Source organism: Dendrobates tinctorius, unplaced genomic scaffold, assembly GCF_039654945.1.
Source record: "Dendrobates tinctorius isolate UK_male_01 unplaced genomic scaffold, ASM3965494v1 ptg000011l, whole genome shotgun sequence".
Taxonomy (NCBI): domain Eukaryota; kingdom Metazoa; phylum Chordata; class Amphibia; order Anura; family Dendrobatidae; genus Dendrobates; species Dendrobates tinctorius.
This window is the reverse complement of record NW_027361679.1, coordinates 17,789,238-17,805,988: the sequence shown is the minus strand read 5'-3', so window position 1 is coordinate 17,805,988 and position 16,751 is coordinate 17,789,238. Positions and strand designations below refer to the sequence as shown.

Sequence of the window (16,751 nt, the reverse complement as noted above, 5' to 3'; positions counted from 1 at the left end):
CATCTCCAAAAGAATATCTAGATGTTGAAGTTTAACCTAGGGCAGGTAATTATTCACAACTGACATCTTATAGTTTTTTTAAGTTTTTTTATTAGGTAATGTAGCAATGAGTAATGGCGCAATATTTTTTCACGATATGCTTTTCCTACTTCTCATGGTATATTTGCGCTTTTATAAGCTAGCAGGCTGGAGAGTTGTCAATGGTATAGTCCAATTAAAAGTTTCATATTGCTCTCTAGAAATGTGTGAAATTTTATGACACTCTTGTCAATGGGAACCAGCAGCAGTGCTTATATGAGAATATTCTCTACTGAAATGTATTGAATTGTTACAGATAGAAGAATGCTAACTACAAAATGAGGATCCAAATCCAGGAATTATAACATCCGCATTCAGTGATTAACACAATGTACTTTTTCCATGATAAATGTGGATGAGTGGTTGCCAAGGAAACTGCTAATGTAAAATAAAATGCATTCCAGTTTCCAAAGTCTTCATTCATTTACCGTAATAAAATGTGTAGCAGGTTTACACCTTAGCTGCATAATTGCAATGTTGTTAGCCAAATGAAAAAACAACGATGAAAGCAGTGTACAACCGTTCCACTTTTACTATAAGTATCGTTATTCAAAGAGGACCTAACAGAAGGATTACCCTACTTTTATTAATAAAAAAATCATTACCTCTTCTTCCCACAAATTTGTTTGGTGATCTGAAACATTTAAGTATGACAAACAAGGCAAAAGAGTAGGAAATCAGGAAGGGGTCAAAACCTTTTTCACACAACTGTATATAAGTCCCCAATGTCCTCAATATAGCCCAAAATATACTTTTTTATATTCCCCCCATATGGCACGGTTTAATCCAATAAGTGTTGCTGGTTTTGTTTCGGTGCCTGCTCTCCAGTCTCAATAGCTGTCTTCCTGCTTGCTTCATGTGGATGACACATACTTTGCTTTGCCCTGCTGAGGATAGAGCAAAGTACTGTAATGCGCATTCACCGATGACCATTAAGTAAAGCCGGTCCATGTGCATTTATTATTCCCTCAGCAGGGCAACGCGAAATATGCCTGCACACGGGCACGATTTTGGTACATTGTGTAGATACCATAGGATGTGGAATCCCCAAGTAGCAGAACAGGAGGATGGTGATTGCAGAAAGAGAGGAGTAGTTGAATCAAGTCCAGTGACACCTATTGGACTAGACCACTTTGTGTTGGGGTTATAAAACATATTTTTGGGCTATGTAGAGGTGGCTGGGCACTTACAGCTTGCTAGAAAACTGTAACAGAGGCATATAAAGTGTTGGCCGCGTACTGGATGGCCACTGGGAGTACAACATGAATAATGTGAAGTGGATTTTCCTGTGCCCATCCAGTATGTGGGTTCAAAGGCTTATTGGGGGTGAATATGACTTGGTAGCAGGGCAGGCCTTGCAGTCAATGCATAAGAAAACAGAATGGGAGTACAACATGAATAATGTAAATTGGATTTTCCTGTGCCCATATTCAGAAAACCTGATGCCAGGTTACCTTTAATCCTGTCCATTTTTTTTAGAAAAGCGCAAAGAGGGAAAAAAATCCATTTATGCAAATTTGGCCCTTACAGAAAGGTTGACATTTTTACACTGTAAAACTGGCACAAGACATTTCATAAATGTAATTTAGATGATAGGCCATCTTTAAGGAGAATATTTTAAGCCAAGACATCTGACTACTTCAGGTTTTGCTTGTCGGCTTTGCATATCATTAGTATTATACTGGAAATCCCCTAGGAAATTTCTTGAGTACTGAAGCAGCAACTTATTCCAGTGTCATCAATCTGCTACCACTATGTTTGAATGGTTGATATGAACAAATTTGGGATTTTCATCTTAGTTTAGTTGGGTAGGATGGGCAAGCGTTGATGCTTAAGAGTGTATTCTGCCTTGTTATTCTCTTGTGTATTCCATTTTTACCCACTTTATTATCAGGGGGTCATGGGTGCTAACCTTAACATCTGCAGTTGTCAAGATGCTCTTTAAAGATGTAATTTGACTTCCTGGATGAGTTGTCTCTGGCAGGCCAGGAACTACTAGGAAGGATCACCACTGTTTAAAGAGTTTTTTATTTTGAGATATCGCTTATAATTTTATGGAGTCTCTATATCTTTTTATCCCTTGCCAGGCAGATAAATGCCACAATATTTTCATTGGCTTCATGGGAAATAGCACCCACTGTGATCTACACAACAATTAATGAGAGTGCTGCCTATCCTGCTGATGATTTCCAGTACATTTCTGTCTGTGGGGCACACCAGCTGCAAGATGTACCAAATACATTAAAAAATCACTAGTCTTGATTAATTAGCCCATCGATCAGTCTTCATAATGAGAAAATCTTAGCTAATTGAAACACTAAACATATAAAATGATCTGCACGTGTAAGCCATTTTATCTAAAAAAAACACTAAAAGTTTTTTGTCACATCGCAGCAGTGAGCATTACATGACCACCACAAGTGTTTCTACCCTCAAGAACAGCACACGCTCAATTCTCCAGACATTTTAATCTAATGGGCTGAAGACAATACATCTAGTGCTCATTAGAAATGCTTTTATTACTAACTTAGAGCTCGTACATTCAGAACCATTTAAAGTACTATTATAAATAATTGCTTCCCTGTGTTAGACTGACAATATGTCTTTTGGCAGGTAAATAACTTCAAAGATATACAATGTTATTATTGACTCTACAGAAGGTATTATAATGCACAATAGTAGTAATAATTTGTTATACAGAAAACAAAGCCATTTAGTCATTTTCTGCCCAACTAACTGGCATTATTAGTGTCATTCTTGTGACTATGGATGGGTAAGCCATTCATTTTCTGCTCCGCGTCTAGTAGTCTCTCACTGAGGCTGGAGACAGAAAATTGAGTATAGAACTCAGTTTTGTATGTATCACCATCTCATATGCAGCAAGGCATCAGTGTTAAGTCATTATAAAAGTGAAATAATTAAATATTAAAGTTTTATACCTTCCAGAAAAGGTGTATTTTTCAGTGTACGGATTCCCTGATGTGGAATTATAATGCTGAGTTTCTTACCTTAAATATAAAAATACTTATCATAAATGACTTACAGTTCCCCTTTCCGGGAAGTTTTTCAATGTTAGTAAATATCAGATTCAGCCAATACAGGATTACCTTGGTCCCAGTGTTGGTAATAGATGATAAGTAGTAACCAACAATTGCAGCTTTTACAGTCTTATAAGTATTGTGCCTAAACTTCCCACAATACATAAATATACTGTTGTGGAATGAAATTCTACAATACAGATTTATATGCCATTTAGGATGTATGGGAAGTGCACACTCTATATTATGGATATGTGTTGTAAAGGTTTTGTAGTATGGGGCCAATTACCAGGGGAAATATGGTGCCTCGCGAAGGCATCACTCAGCAGTACACATACTGCTCATTGTTGTCTTCTTATATTTATGTGTGCGGGCACCTTTTCTAATAATGCTATTTTTGCCAATCACCTTAATAAAGGCATTGTCTATTCACTCAATATTTTTGTCCCTCCTTTTTCATACATTATTAGGTATTTTTATATTCATCATTTTTTTAAAATTTTTTACATTAATTCCCTCTTAAATCTTATCCAAGTTTTGGGTCTATCTATTTTTGAGTGGTTTTCACTCTTTTTGGTTGGATGCATGGATTGTTTATGATTTTACGTATATTATTTTAGATATTTTATATGGGTACATTCTCTATATTTGCATAGATTAATTTTTCATTTTGTATCATTTCCATATCGTTTTTTCTTGTTTGGTACTCTAGGACTAATCGATGTGGATCACTTTCTTCATGCCCAAATCCTAAATCTACAGTGATTTATATGCACTTACTATAGTGAAAAGTGTGACATGGTTATTGATAACCAGGGGAGGGCCAGCTAGAGCATTTTTACTAGGGGAGGGCCAGCTATAGCATTTCTACTAGTGTATTTTTTTGCCTTTTAATTGCTTTGTTCATATATTATGTTGGAAAAAATGCCTTTTATAACAATGTTTCAGCTTGCTATTTCTGCCATAGCACTGCATGGGTTCTAACCTATGCACCTGCTTTTACTGTGGCGCAAATTATTTGAATGGCTTTAAAGCATATTGAAATGAAAATTCTATTGAATTCCTGTTACGGGTGTGGAATTCTTTTTTTTACATATATGTCTATGATTATGAAGGTAATTCCAGATAATGGGGCATAACTTTTCTTTGTACTGCTCCATAGTTTCCTAATAGAAGTGTAACAATGTAGTTCATACAATATGTGTGCAATTTTTGACAGCATTTAAAATACCCTGGGCCTGCTGTTTCTGCTACTGAAGAACAAGGAATTTTGAGATTGCTAACAATATTACAGTACATCCCGCTGAGTCAGTGTTGTTCAGCGTTTTATTATAAAGACAGTTTACAGTGTTCATATAAGGAATATCATGGAACGTCAAGATGGATGATTGCTACCGGGCTTAACATTTTAGGCCTAACAGGGCTCCTGTGACAAGTAACTCAATAGATACTGAAATAAAACACTAGCGAGAAGAGCAATGAAAATAGATTTAAAACCAGATCTGTAGCTAGAGTATGTGTATTTATAATAAGATATAGTTTATACTTGTTGAAATAAAATATTCCATGTAAAAATTGAAACCATAATTCCTTTCCCTGCTCCTTATTGAAGGAAGGCATTCTACAATACTTTTCAGACCTGTGCTAGAGGATTTTTCAATGATCGAAAATGATCTCACGCATAATCTTTAAAAAACTTTGCGCATCTAATTCTAATTTCATTGTAGTTAATATTGTTATCATTTGATCATAGCGTAGGGCATAGGATAAAAAAACTATGAGGATATTTGTTAGTCAACTAATAGGAAATTACTCTTGTGGCAAAGGGTTCCTTGTACATTCAAAGTGAATTCCATGTGGGTTATTTGTTGCTTTTGGGTCCTGTAAATCAAGGTACCAGTTCAATAACCCTCTAAAGACTAGTTCCCTCACATTTCTTCCCTTCCACCATGGCACAAAAACTTTGGATGGAAATTAAGGCTATAACCAATTTCATAGACTTCTATGGAATCATTTGGAGGGTTTTCTGATTTGGCATCAGTTATATCTGTCTCAGGCAGAAAACTGGGCACAACTCAACTTTAAAAACCCAGACTAATGTGACACTTTTATATTAGATTGGTGGTAAACTATCTAACAATCTTTTTTGTTGGTGATAACCATTGACCACATTTTTGGTGAAAAAAGCAGTTGAGTAAGCAACTTTCATAGAACCAACCAAATGCTGAACAGTTTTTTGTACGGCTTCAGCAAGCTATGTTTTAACAACATAACTGACTATTTCAGTACCTATTATAATGACATCATGATCTGAGGACACAGACAAAGAAAATTGAGAAATGCTATTAATTTTAAGATAGACTTAACCACTGATGATGGGGCCCAAACATCATCTTGGTTTGTCTGGGGAGGACTGGATATTATTTTAGTCGTAAGGATTTGAGAAAGTGGTTTATAATATGGCAAACCTTAATATGTTATGCAAATACTCAGATAAAGACAATTCATGGTAGAGATAAATGTTGAATAGCGATCAAAGCAAACAAAGTTTTATTCTTCTAAATTTATGTTTCCACAACGCATAAAAAATGTATGTCTGTCATGTAGTCTAAAAAGTTTAAAACACATCATATAATATCATTGATTTTTTTACAGTTTTTGGCAGGAACAAGACCTGCAGTGAAAACAAAAGCGAGGAGTATTAGAACTTCTCACTTTATGTTTTATGTTTGATTTGGATCCATTTCTGGCTTTGGCTTAAAAAAAATGCTTCAAAGACCTCCTAAATGTAAGATGCTCAAATGCTTTGAGATCTCCTCTTTTGTATCTCCATTATAAACCTGCTTTAGACCTAATTTGCACATTTCGGCATTTCATTAAATACTTTTTGACAGAGTTCTGGAGGATAATTTGTTTGAAGTCTTACAAATTTGATTAACAATTAGCAGTTTTGCCAACAAAAAATTGCACCTTTTGATGTATTTATTTCAGTCCCAGTCATCTTTTTTAAAATACATATGGAGAATAGCTGGGAGGGGTCAAATTTTATTGCAGCCAAAAAAATCATCATAACTTAAGCCAGAAAAGTGGCCGATATTAAGACAGAAATATACCTGACTGGAGTACAAAACTTGAGGTATGGGGCTGAAATATGTAAAAACATTATTAAAGAGAACCTCTAAGCATCATTTTGCAGGTTAAAGAAAAAACCATGGCCATATTGGGGCTTACATACAGCTCTAGCAAAAATTAAGAGACCACTGCACAGTTTTATAAAAATCAGCTTCTCTACATGTCTGACAGCCATTCCATTCCAGTGTCAGTTGAATTCCAACCAGAGTACACCTCATTCTACGTAATATGCTTCTGATTAGGTGATCACCTGAACCAAATATTATTTAACGAAGGAAAGTAATAAAACCCTGCTGTGGTGTTCACAATCCTCTTGCAAGTGCTAGTAATATCCCAAAAGTAATAGGAATGAAAACATAGGTTTTTACCATGCCAATGGAGTTGAAAAGAAAAGTCTTGAGTGAAGAAAAGAAGGGCTCAATTGTGGCTTTACCAGCAGAGGGATAAAGTGAGTGTCATGTTGCCTCCATCCTTAAAATTTGTAAGTCGGTAGTCCATTACAACAAGGTAAAGATATGGGGGACAACAAAGCTACAGTCCGGCAGGGGGCGAAAACGACTCTCCACTGACTGGGATGACCATCATCTTATTCAAATGTCACTCAGCAATTGCAGGATGACATCAAGTGGCCTACAAAAGGATTGGCAAATGGCAGCTGGGGTGAAGTGCATGGCAAGAATAGTTTGTAACAGGCTCCTAGAGGCAGAACTAAAGTCACGTAAAGCTAGAAAAAAGCCTCTCATTAATGAGAAGCAAAGGAGAGCCAGGCTGAAGTTTGCTAAAGACCATAAGGATTGGACAATAGAGGACTGGAGTAATCTTCTCTGATGAGTCTAATTTTATTCGGTCGTCCATGACAGCACCACCTGAGAGAGGGGATCCGCCCTCCAGGTACAGGAAATCCTACAGATGCATAAGGGCGGCACCTCTCCCACGCATCAGTAGGTTTCCTGTTCCTGGAGGACAGGATTCCCTACAGATCATGCCATCATGGATGAAGGAATCCCCAGGCCGGCTGTCCGACTCAGGTATTGGGGGGTCTCCTACCTCGGGCAGTGCGGAGTCCCCTGGAAGCGCCACGGTGGCCTGGGTAGGGTTCCACGTCAGTGTGCGGGGCAGGTGGAAGTGGGGTCCAGCGAATGCCCATCTCCTGGGCCGGCGCCGGCGGGTAAGTATGGATCCTCCTCCCGGACCCCCGATCCTTGGTCCTGCTGGTGCGGTCTTCCTTTGTCCAGGCTGCAGTTGGGGGTGTGCGGCTGTGCCTCGGTAGTGTGCAGGGAGGCGGTGTGCGGGGTCGGGCGTCGCCATGGCATTGGTGGCCTGCGCGTCCCCGCCCGTTCGCTCAGACCGGAAGTGATGCGGTCGGCGGGGGGGCGGGGCCAGTGGCGCTGGACCAGAAGTCAGATGCCGGACGGCTTTTTCTCCCCATGTGTCGCCGTGCGCACCGGCGCGGTCACCGACAGAGTGGCAGAGGTGGGGGGCGGCGCACGGGGCGAAGTACCCATGGACGTCAGGGGAAAGGGGGGTGAGAATCAGCCCCTTGCCATGACACCTGTGAACTCGGATTGCCGGGGGGAAGAAAAGGGCACAGAAGCACTGCAGAGTGGCTTCAGCTCAGGTGCAGGAATGGACGAGCCGGAAGCTCCCGTGGCCCAGCTGGACCGAGAGCAGGAACATACCTCAGAGAGGTCCCAAACCAGCTCCCAGCAAAAGAAAAAATGAACTGGATAATCCGGCCATAGAAGTTCCTCCAGGCCGAAGGATCCTGCTCGCCCCCCCGTGATCCAGTACCTACGCCTTCTGCTCAGGGTAAGAGATCTTCGTGAATGTGCCCTGATGCAGTGTTCCCCTTATGTTTTCCTCCTATAGGGGAAGAAATGCGCTGACAAGGCAAAAAACAGGGAATGCGCCCTTTGCAAATGCCCCTTGCTGGATGCCTACCCTAAAAGGCTGTGCCAGTCATGCATATGGCAGACGGTGGCGGAAGAAACCCCTGACTTCGCTACAAGTCTAAGGGAAATTATCAGGATGGAGGTTAAAGCCCTAAAATCCGTACCCCAGGGGGAGTCATCTAGGAAGAGAAAGAGAGCAAGTTTCTCAGGGTCAGGATCTTCAGCTGACCCTAGAGGAAATGAAGACTCCTCAGAGGCCTCCACCTCCGCGTCTGCGTTCTCTTCAGAAGAAGACGCCAGTCATTTCTGCCTATGTCTGGAACAAGTGGACAAACTAGGCAAGGCAGTCAGGGCTACCATGGGGGTAACAGACACAAAACCAGAACAGTCAGCACAGGACCTTATGTTCGGGGGTTTAGACCCCAGGAAACATAAGTCGTTCCAGTTAAACGACAAGGTCCAAAATTTGATTAATAGGGAATGGAGGAAACCAGAAAGGAAAGGCTCCCTACCACCAGCTTTTAAACGGCGATATCCCTTTGAGGACCCCGTGGTAAATAAATGGGACAAAGCCCCAAAATTGAATGCAGCAGTGGCTAAGGCGTCCAAAAAATCCACTATCCCCTTTGATGACATGGTCTCTTTAAAGGATCCGCTGGATAAAAAGGCGGACTCCTACTTGAAAGGCACATGGGAAATGTCAGCTGGCGCCCTGAGACCAGCAGTAGCAGCTACCTGCATAGCCAAATCTATGATGGTCTGGCTGGACCAGCTGGAAACGCAGTTAGAGGACAGAGCCTCCAGGGAAACTTTATTGTAAACCCTACTTACCATCCAGGATGCGGCAGCCTTTTTAGCCGACTCTTCGGCAGATTCCGCAAGAATGGTGGCCAAGGCCGCAGGGCTATCAAATGCAGCCCGATGGGCTATATGGCTGAAATGCTGGCCTGGGGATATCCAGGCCAGATCCCGGCTTTGCTCCATCCCGTGTGAGGGGGAATATCTATTTGGACCAGTCCTAGATGAACTCCTGGAGAAGGCTGGCGACGATAAAAAGAAATTCCCTCCCCTGCCCACCCCTTCCTATAGATGTACCTTTGTTAGGAAGAGATTTTTTTGGAGGAGGTCATCCAGGGACCGGGGCAGATGGGAAGATAAAAAGAAAAAAGGCACCGGGTTTATGTTTGGAGGGGGACGCCAGGAAGCATCCCGTGATACCAAGAAACCTCCCCAATGACTAGAGGCCCCGGTGGGAGGTAGACTATCGGCCTTCTGCCAAGCCTGGTCGCGGATCTCAAACAGTAACTGGATCCTGGGGTTGGTAGCCTCAGGCCTAAAGCTAGAATTTGCCTGTGTCCCCCAGAACAGTTTTAGGGTCACCCCGCTCAGGTCTTCCCTGGCCGAACAGACTGCCCTAGAGACCGAAGTTGTTGACCTATGTCAGAAAGGAGTACTGATAAAGGTACCAGAGGCAGAGAAGGGCGAAGGCTTCTACTCCCCCCTATTTTTGGTCCGTAAACCAGATAATTCTTACAGGACCATAATCAATCTGAAGGCACTCAACAGATACCTGGTCATTCGACCTTTCAAAATTGAAACGATCAGTTCCACAATAAAATTACTGTTTGAAAATTGTTTTATGGTGGTGTTGGATTTAAAAGACGCTTATTACCATATACCCATCTATGCGTCTCATCAGCGTTTCCTTAGAGTCGCAGTTCATTTACAGGGGTCGTTACAGCATTTTCAATATGTCGTACTTCCCTTTGGTATAGCAGTCGCCCTCTGGGTGTTCACTAAAGTTATAGTGGAGGTTATGGCCCATCTGCAGGAAGCAAACATCCTAGTAATCCCTTCCATCCTTCCTCCCTAATCCCACGAACGATAAGGAAAGGAAATTACACACACTAGACGTTAGGAGATGTCTCCTAGAGTACCTAGCAGTTACCGACCCCTGGAAAAAAGATAATGCCTTGTTTATTTCCTATCAGGGCACTAGAAAGGGCCTTAGGGCTTCAAAAAGCTTGCTAGCAAGATGGATTAGGGAGGCCATTTCATTAGCATAAACCTCAAAAGGCAAACTGGCCCCTGGCAAGCTGAGGGCACATTCCACCAGGGCCATGGCAACCTCTTGGGCAGAGAGATCAGAGGTCTTGATCGACCAGATATGTAAGGCAGTAACTTGATCCTCTCCGAGTCCCATCTACAACCATTATAGACTAGACCTGGGTGCTTCCTCAGACCTCTCCTTTGGTGTCAGGGTTCTGCAGGCTGTAGTCCCTCCCTAAAGTAATTATTACTCTCTGTAATTCTCTCAGGTGGTGCTGTCATGGATGACCAAATAAAGTCGTAGTTACTCACCAGTTAACAGTATTTTTCTGAGTCCATGACAGCACCCGTATATATCCCCTCCCTTTAGTTTAATTTGGGTGTGCACTTCTTCCGTTTATATGTACACGGGTAATTAATAGTCGTGTAAGAGTATTGTATATAAATTATGCTATTAACCTTTGTGGTCCTCTTGTGCTCTGTGAACCAACTGATGCGTGGGAGAGGTGCCACCCTTATGTATCTGTTCCTGGAGGGAGGATACCCTCTCTCAGGGGGTGCTGTCATGGAATCCAAAAAATACCGTTAACCAGTAAGTAACTACGACTTTCAGCTTTGCCAAACACCTGGTTGTCTAATGGTTAGACGAAGACCTGAAGAGGTGTACAAGCCACAGTGTCTTGCACCTACTGTGAAATCTGATGGGGGATCGGTGATGATCTGGGGATGCTTCAGCAAGGCTGGAATTGGGCAGGTTAATCTTTGCGAAGAACGTATGAATCAAGCCGCATACAAGGTTATCCTGGAAAAACAGTTGATTCCTTCTGCTTATGCAATGTTCCCCATCTCTGAGGACTGGATTTTCCAGCAGGACATTGCACAATGCCACATAGCTAGGTCAATCAATGTGTGGATGAAGGACCATCACATCAAATCTCTGTCATGGCCAACCCAATCTCCATACCTGAACCCCATTGAAAACCTCTGTCATGTAAACCAGAGGAAGATGGATAGTCACAAGCCATCAAGCAAAGAAGAACTGCTTACATTTTTGTACCAGGAGTGGCATAATGTCACCCAAAAGCAGTGTGAAAGACAGGTAGAAACCATACCAAGACGCATGAAAGCTGTGATTAAAAATCATGGTTATTCCACAAAATATTGATTTCTGAACTCTTCCTGAATTAAAACATCAGTATTGGTGTTTCTAATTGATCATGAACTTGTTCTCTTAGCATTAGTTGAGGTCTGCAAGCAATGGATTTTTTTTCTTATTTTGACCATTTCTCATTTTCTGAAAATAAATACAAAATTTAGTGCTTGGAAATTCGAAGACATGTCGTCAGTAGTTTATAGTTTATAGTTTATAGTTTATAGTCTATAGTTTATAGTTTATAGTTTATAGTTAAAAGAGCAATTTACATTTTGCTCAAAAATATACTTTATATAAAATTTTGCAGTGGTGTCTTAATTTTTGCCAGAGCTGTATAGACAGCGGCATTTAACAAGAGCTTCTAGCAATCGTGCTGTAAATACGCATATCAGTGATTTGTCACGTGATCGCGGGTCTTTGTGAGTTCATAAATAATTTATGACTCATTATCATGCAGGTCATTAACATATATCAGGATGCGTATTTGGTGACATTAAATGTAATAGATAAGGATCATTTCTATTACACCCTCTTGATAAATTGAACAGATTACCTGCAGATTGTATCACACTTTTGATATTGTTTTTATTCATTTGTTTCTATTGTAGTCTTTCTTTGTTATTTTTTTATATTGTTGATTGCTATTCCATCTGTTAAGGTTTGTTCACACATTGCAGTTTTGATCAGAAAATATGAAGCATTTTACTCTCCCAGCAAAGTGAATGAGGTTTTGAAAATATCATGCACATGCTGCTTATTTTTTTCTATGTAGAATTGAAGCAGTTTTAAAGGATCATACAATGTAAAAGTAAGGATACACACTCAGTTGCGAGAAATACGGACAAGTGCAATCCGATAAAAAATCGGATTGCACTCGGACCAATGTTATTCAATAGGTAACATCTCATCTGCAATTTTTTTTCTCAGCTGAAATTGGACTGAGAATCGCAGCATGCAGTGATTTGCTGCATATCTCGGATGAAACTCGCCAATGCAAGTCAACGTGTGTGAGAAAAAAACTGCACAGCACTCGAACCATGCGAGTGCTGTTCAATTTTTATGCATTGGTGCCCTTTGAAAAGTTGGCAATTCATCTGATAGCTTAGAAAAGAATAGACTACATATATACACATAGAATACATATATACTATATCTATATATATATATATGTCAGTGACACACACACATATACTCTACAGTCATGGCCAAAAGTTTTGAGAATGACACAAATATTAATTTTACAAAGTCTACTGCTTCATTTTTTCTAATGGCAATTTGCATATACTCCAGAATGTTATAAAGAGTGATCAGCTTAACAGCAATTACTTGCAAAGTCAATATTTGCCTAGAAAATTAACTTTATCCCCCAAAACACATTTCAACATCATTGCAGCCCTGCCTTAAAAGGACCAGCTATCATCGTTTCAGTGATTGCTCCATTAACACAGGTGTGGGTGTTGATGAGGACAGGGCTGGAGATCAATCTGTCATGATTAAGTAAGAATGACACCACTGGACACTTTAAAAGGAGGCTGGTGCTTGGCATCATTGTTTCTCTTCTGTTAACCATGGTTATCTCTAAAGAAACACGTGCAGTCATCATTGCACTGCACAAAAATGGCCTAACAGGGAAGAGTATCGCAGCTAGAAAGATTGCACCTCAGTCAACAATCTATCGCATCATCAAGAACTTCAAGGAGAGAGGATCCCTTGTTGCCAAAAAGGCTCCAGGGCGCCCAAGAAAGACCAGCAAGCGCCAGGACCGTCTCTTAAAAGTGTTTCAGCTGCGGGATTGGGCTACCAGCAGTGCAGAGCTTGCTCAGGAATGGCAGCAGGCAGGTGTGAGTGCATCTGCACGCACTGTGAGGCGGAGACTCTTGGAGCAAGGCCTGGTCTCAAGGAGGGCAGCAAAGAAGCCACTTCTCTCCAGGAAAAACTTCATGGACAGACTGATATTCTGCAAGAGGTACAGGGAGTGGACTGCTGAGGACTGGGGTAAACTCATTTTCTCTGATGAATCCCCTTTTCGATTGTTTGGGACATCTGGAAAACGGCTTATTCGGAGAAGACCAGGTGAGCGCTACTACCAGTCTTGTCTCATGCCAACTGTCAAGCATCCTGAAACCATTCATGTGTGGGGTTGCTTCTCAGCCAAGGGAATGGGCTCTCTCTCAGTCTTGCCTAAAAACACAGCCATGAATAAAGAATGGTACCAGAATGTTCTCCAAGAGCAACTTCTCCCAACCGTCCAAGAGCAGTTTGGCGATCAACAATGCCTTTTTCAACATGATGGAGCACCTTGCCATAAAGCAAAGGTGATAACTAAATGGCTCAGAGAACAAAACATAGAGATTTTGGGACCATGGCCTGGAAACTCCCCAGATCTTAATCCCATTGAGAACTTGTGGTCAATCATCAAGAGACAGGTGGACAAACAAAACCCTTCAAATTCAGACAAAATAAAAGCATTGATTTTGCAAGAATGGACTGCTGTCAGTCAGGATTTGATCCAGAAGTTGATTGAGAGCATGCCAGGGAGAATTGCTGAGGTCCTGAAGAAGAAGGGTCAACACTGCAAATATTGACTTGCTGCATTAACTCATTCTAACTGTCAATATAACCTTTTGCTACTCATACTATGATTGCATTTATATTTCTGTATGTGATAAAAACATCTGACAAACATACATAAAAAACAGAGGCCGGCAGATCATGTGAAAATATAATATTTGTGTCATACTCAAAACTTTTGGCCATGACTGTATATGTATTTATATTACATAGATAGATAGATGAAAAGAAGAAAAACCAGTAATTCATATGCGGTGTACAGTAAAATCACACTGACAGGTTAGAAAAGAATAGATATATATATATACACATAGAATGGATATATATGTATATGTCAGTGACATGTATATATGTATATATATATATGTATTATATTGCAGAGAGAAATATAGAAGAATAGCCGGCAATTAATTTGCCGACTTCTGTAAAATCACTGCAGGAGCCAACAGGATAGGAGAGATGGATTACACACAGTAAAACCATAAAGAATAGGTAGATATATAGATTTCAGTGACAAATCCAATTAGCATAGTGTGAATGCAAAATACTGGATATGTATTTAATTAATAAAAGATTATTTTATGGAAAAAAATAGCTTGGGGTCCCCCTATAATTAATAGCCAGCAATGGCTATGCAGACAGCTGAGGGCTCATGTTAATAACCTAGGAAGGGGCCATGGATATTGCCCCCCCGGCTAAAAACATCAGATCTCAGCCACCACAGAAAAGGCACATCTTAGAGATGGCACATAGCACATAGCCTTGCTTTTCCTACTGCCCTGTAGCCGTGGAATATTGGGTAATATCACTTTTCAGGTGATGTCACTTTTCACGTGATGTCAAGCCCCGAGATTAGTAATAGAGAGGCGTCAATAAGATGCCCCTACTACTAACCCCATCATCAAATTGTAAGGAAAACACAGACACCCATTAAAAAATCCTTTAATTGAAATAAAAACAAAGACTCCTTTATTATGCTTAATTAAACCATACTTACAACCACACATAATCCATGCGAAGCCCTCGTTCTCCTGTAATAAAAATAAAATAAAACAAGCAACAACATACCATACCTGTCCATCATTGTGTCCCATGCTGTAATCCATATCTGGGGGATATACAATTTTAACCTGGACGGTGCTAAGATGCGACCGTCCCAGCTGAAAAACACTGGTGAATGAGGAGATGCTGGGAGCACAGATTCAGTAACTAGTGGTGACGTCACGGAGTCTGCGCTGCCTCACAGCCTGAACTGCGATGACCTCTGGACTGTGGGAAAATGCCAGTGAAGAGGTCATGGCAGTTCAATCTCAGTGTCTTCATAGCAGATCACCTATACTAAGAGAACTGCTGTATGTAAAAGCTCATTTTAAAATCCCATTGCATACGCATGTTATATGGATGTTCCGTTTAAAAATCGCATGACACTCGCATGGCACTCGTCCGTTTTTTCAGTCCGGAAATCGAACCGCTCTTTCTCTCGCATATGGGTATGTATCCTTAGAATGGACCTACAGATCCTTCTGAATCCTTTCTCTGTCTTCTCTAGTGTTAAGGGCATGTCACACTAAGAGATATCGCTAGCAATATCGCTATAACTTGTGACGTTATAGCGATATTGCTAGCGATATCGCTGTGTGTGATACTTACCTACAACCCGCTCCCCCCCTGGTTATCGCTGATCGCGCGAGAACGTCCTGGACTGTTTCTCATCGTCAGCTTCCTGCGGCGCTTCCTGCTGTGACGACGAGCGACGCGTGGAGCTGGGCGGGAGGACGCAGGATCGCCTGGTGTGACAGGTAAGTAGCGACCCCCGTCCCCAGCGATGTCGCTAGTGAGATCTGCCTGTGTGGCAGCTCACTAGCGACCACTTAGCAATGCACCAGCGATCCTGACCGCATCATATCGCTGGTCGGGATCGCTGTTGCATCGCTAAGTGTGACAGTACCTTAAGTTATCCCTGCTAGCTTTCCATCTTCTGCATATTTGATCAGTTTACCTTCACTTCCCTTATCTAGTTCATTTATAAAAATGTTAAACAACACTTGGGTCAGGAAAGAGGCTTGTGATACCCCACTTGAAACACTCTTCCAATTGGATGGTCAATTATTTTTTGCCTCTCTTTCAGTACGATCACCGAGCCGGTTAAGATTCCACTTAACCATAGCCTTGTAAATCCAATACTTGGCAATTTTTTCAATAAGAATAGTGTAAGATATGTAAGATACTTCATCAAATGCATTGCTGAAGTTACAATATACTGTATCTACTGCATTTTCCTGATCCACCCAGAAAGTATTCAGACCCCTTTAAATTTTTCAATCTTTATTTCAATTCAGTCATTTGGTAAATTCAAAAAAGTTCATTTTTTCTCATTAATGTACACTCTGCACCCAAATTTGACTGAAAAAAAACAGAAATGTAGAAATTTTTACAAATTTATTAAAAACAAAAAAACTGAAATATCACATGGTCATAAGTATTCAGACCCTTTGCTCAGTATTGAGTAGAAGCACCCTTTTGATCTAGAACAGCCATGAGTCTTTCTTGGGAATGATGCAAGAAGTTTTTCACACCTGGGTTTGGGGATCCGCTTCAATTCTTCCTTGCAGATCCTCTCCAGTTCCACCAAGTTGGATGGTGAGCATTGGTGGACAGCCAATTACAGGTCTCTCCAGAGATGCTCATTTGGGTTTATGTACATATCCTCTGTGTTGCACACCCATAGACTAATCCGTGGTCTGGGATAAATTTTGTTGTTATATAACCCTCAAAAAATGTGTTCAACATTTATCAGTCTTATATTGTTTATCCATAGGGTATTATATATTCTTGGGT

General features: G+C 41.0%; 1 protein-coding gene across 1 annotated transcript in view; it reads left to right on the top strand.

Annotated features, from left to right (window-relative positions):
• Window positions 1–16,751, top strand: part of GRID2 (glutamate ionotropic receptor delta type subunit 2) — a 2,095,611-nt gene that overhangs the window by 1,926,529 nt on the left and 152,331 nt on the right. The gene's annotated exons all lie outside the window — the stretch shown is intronic.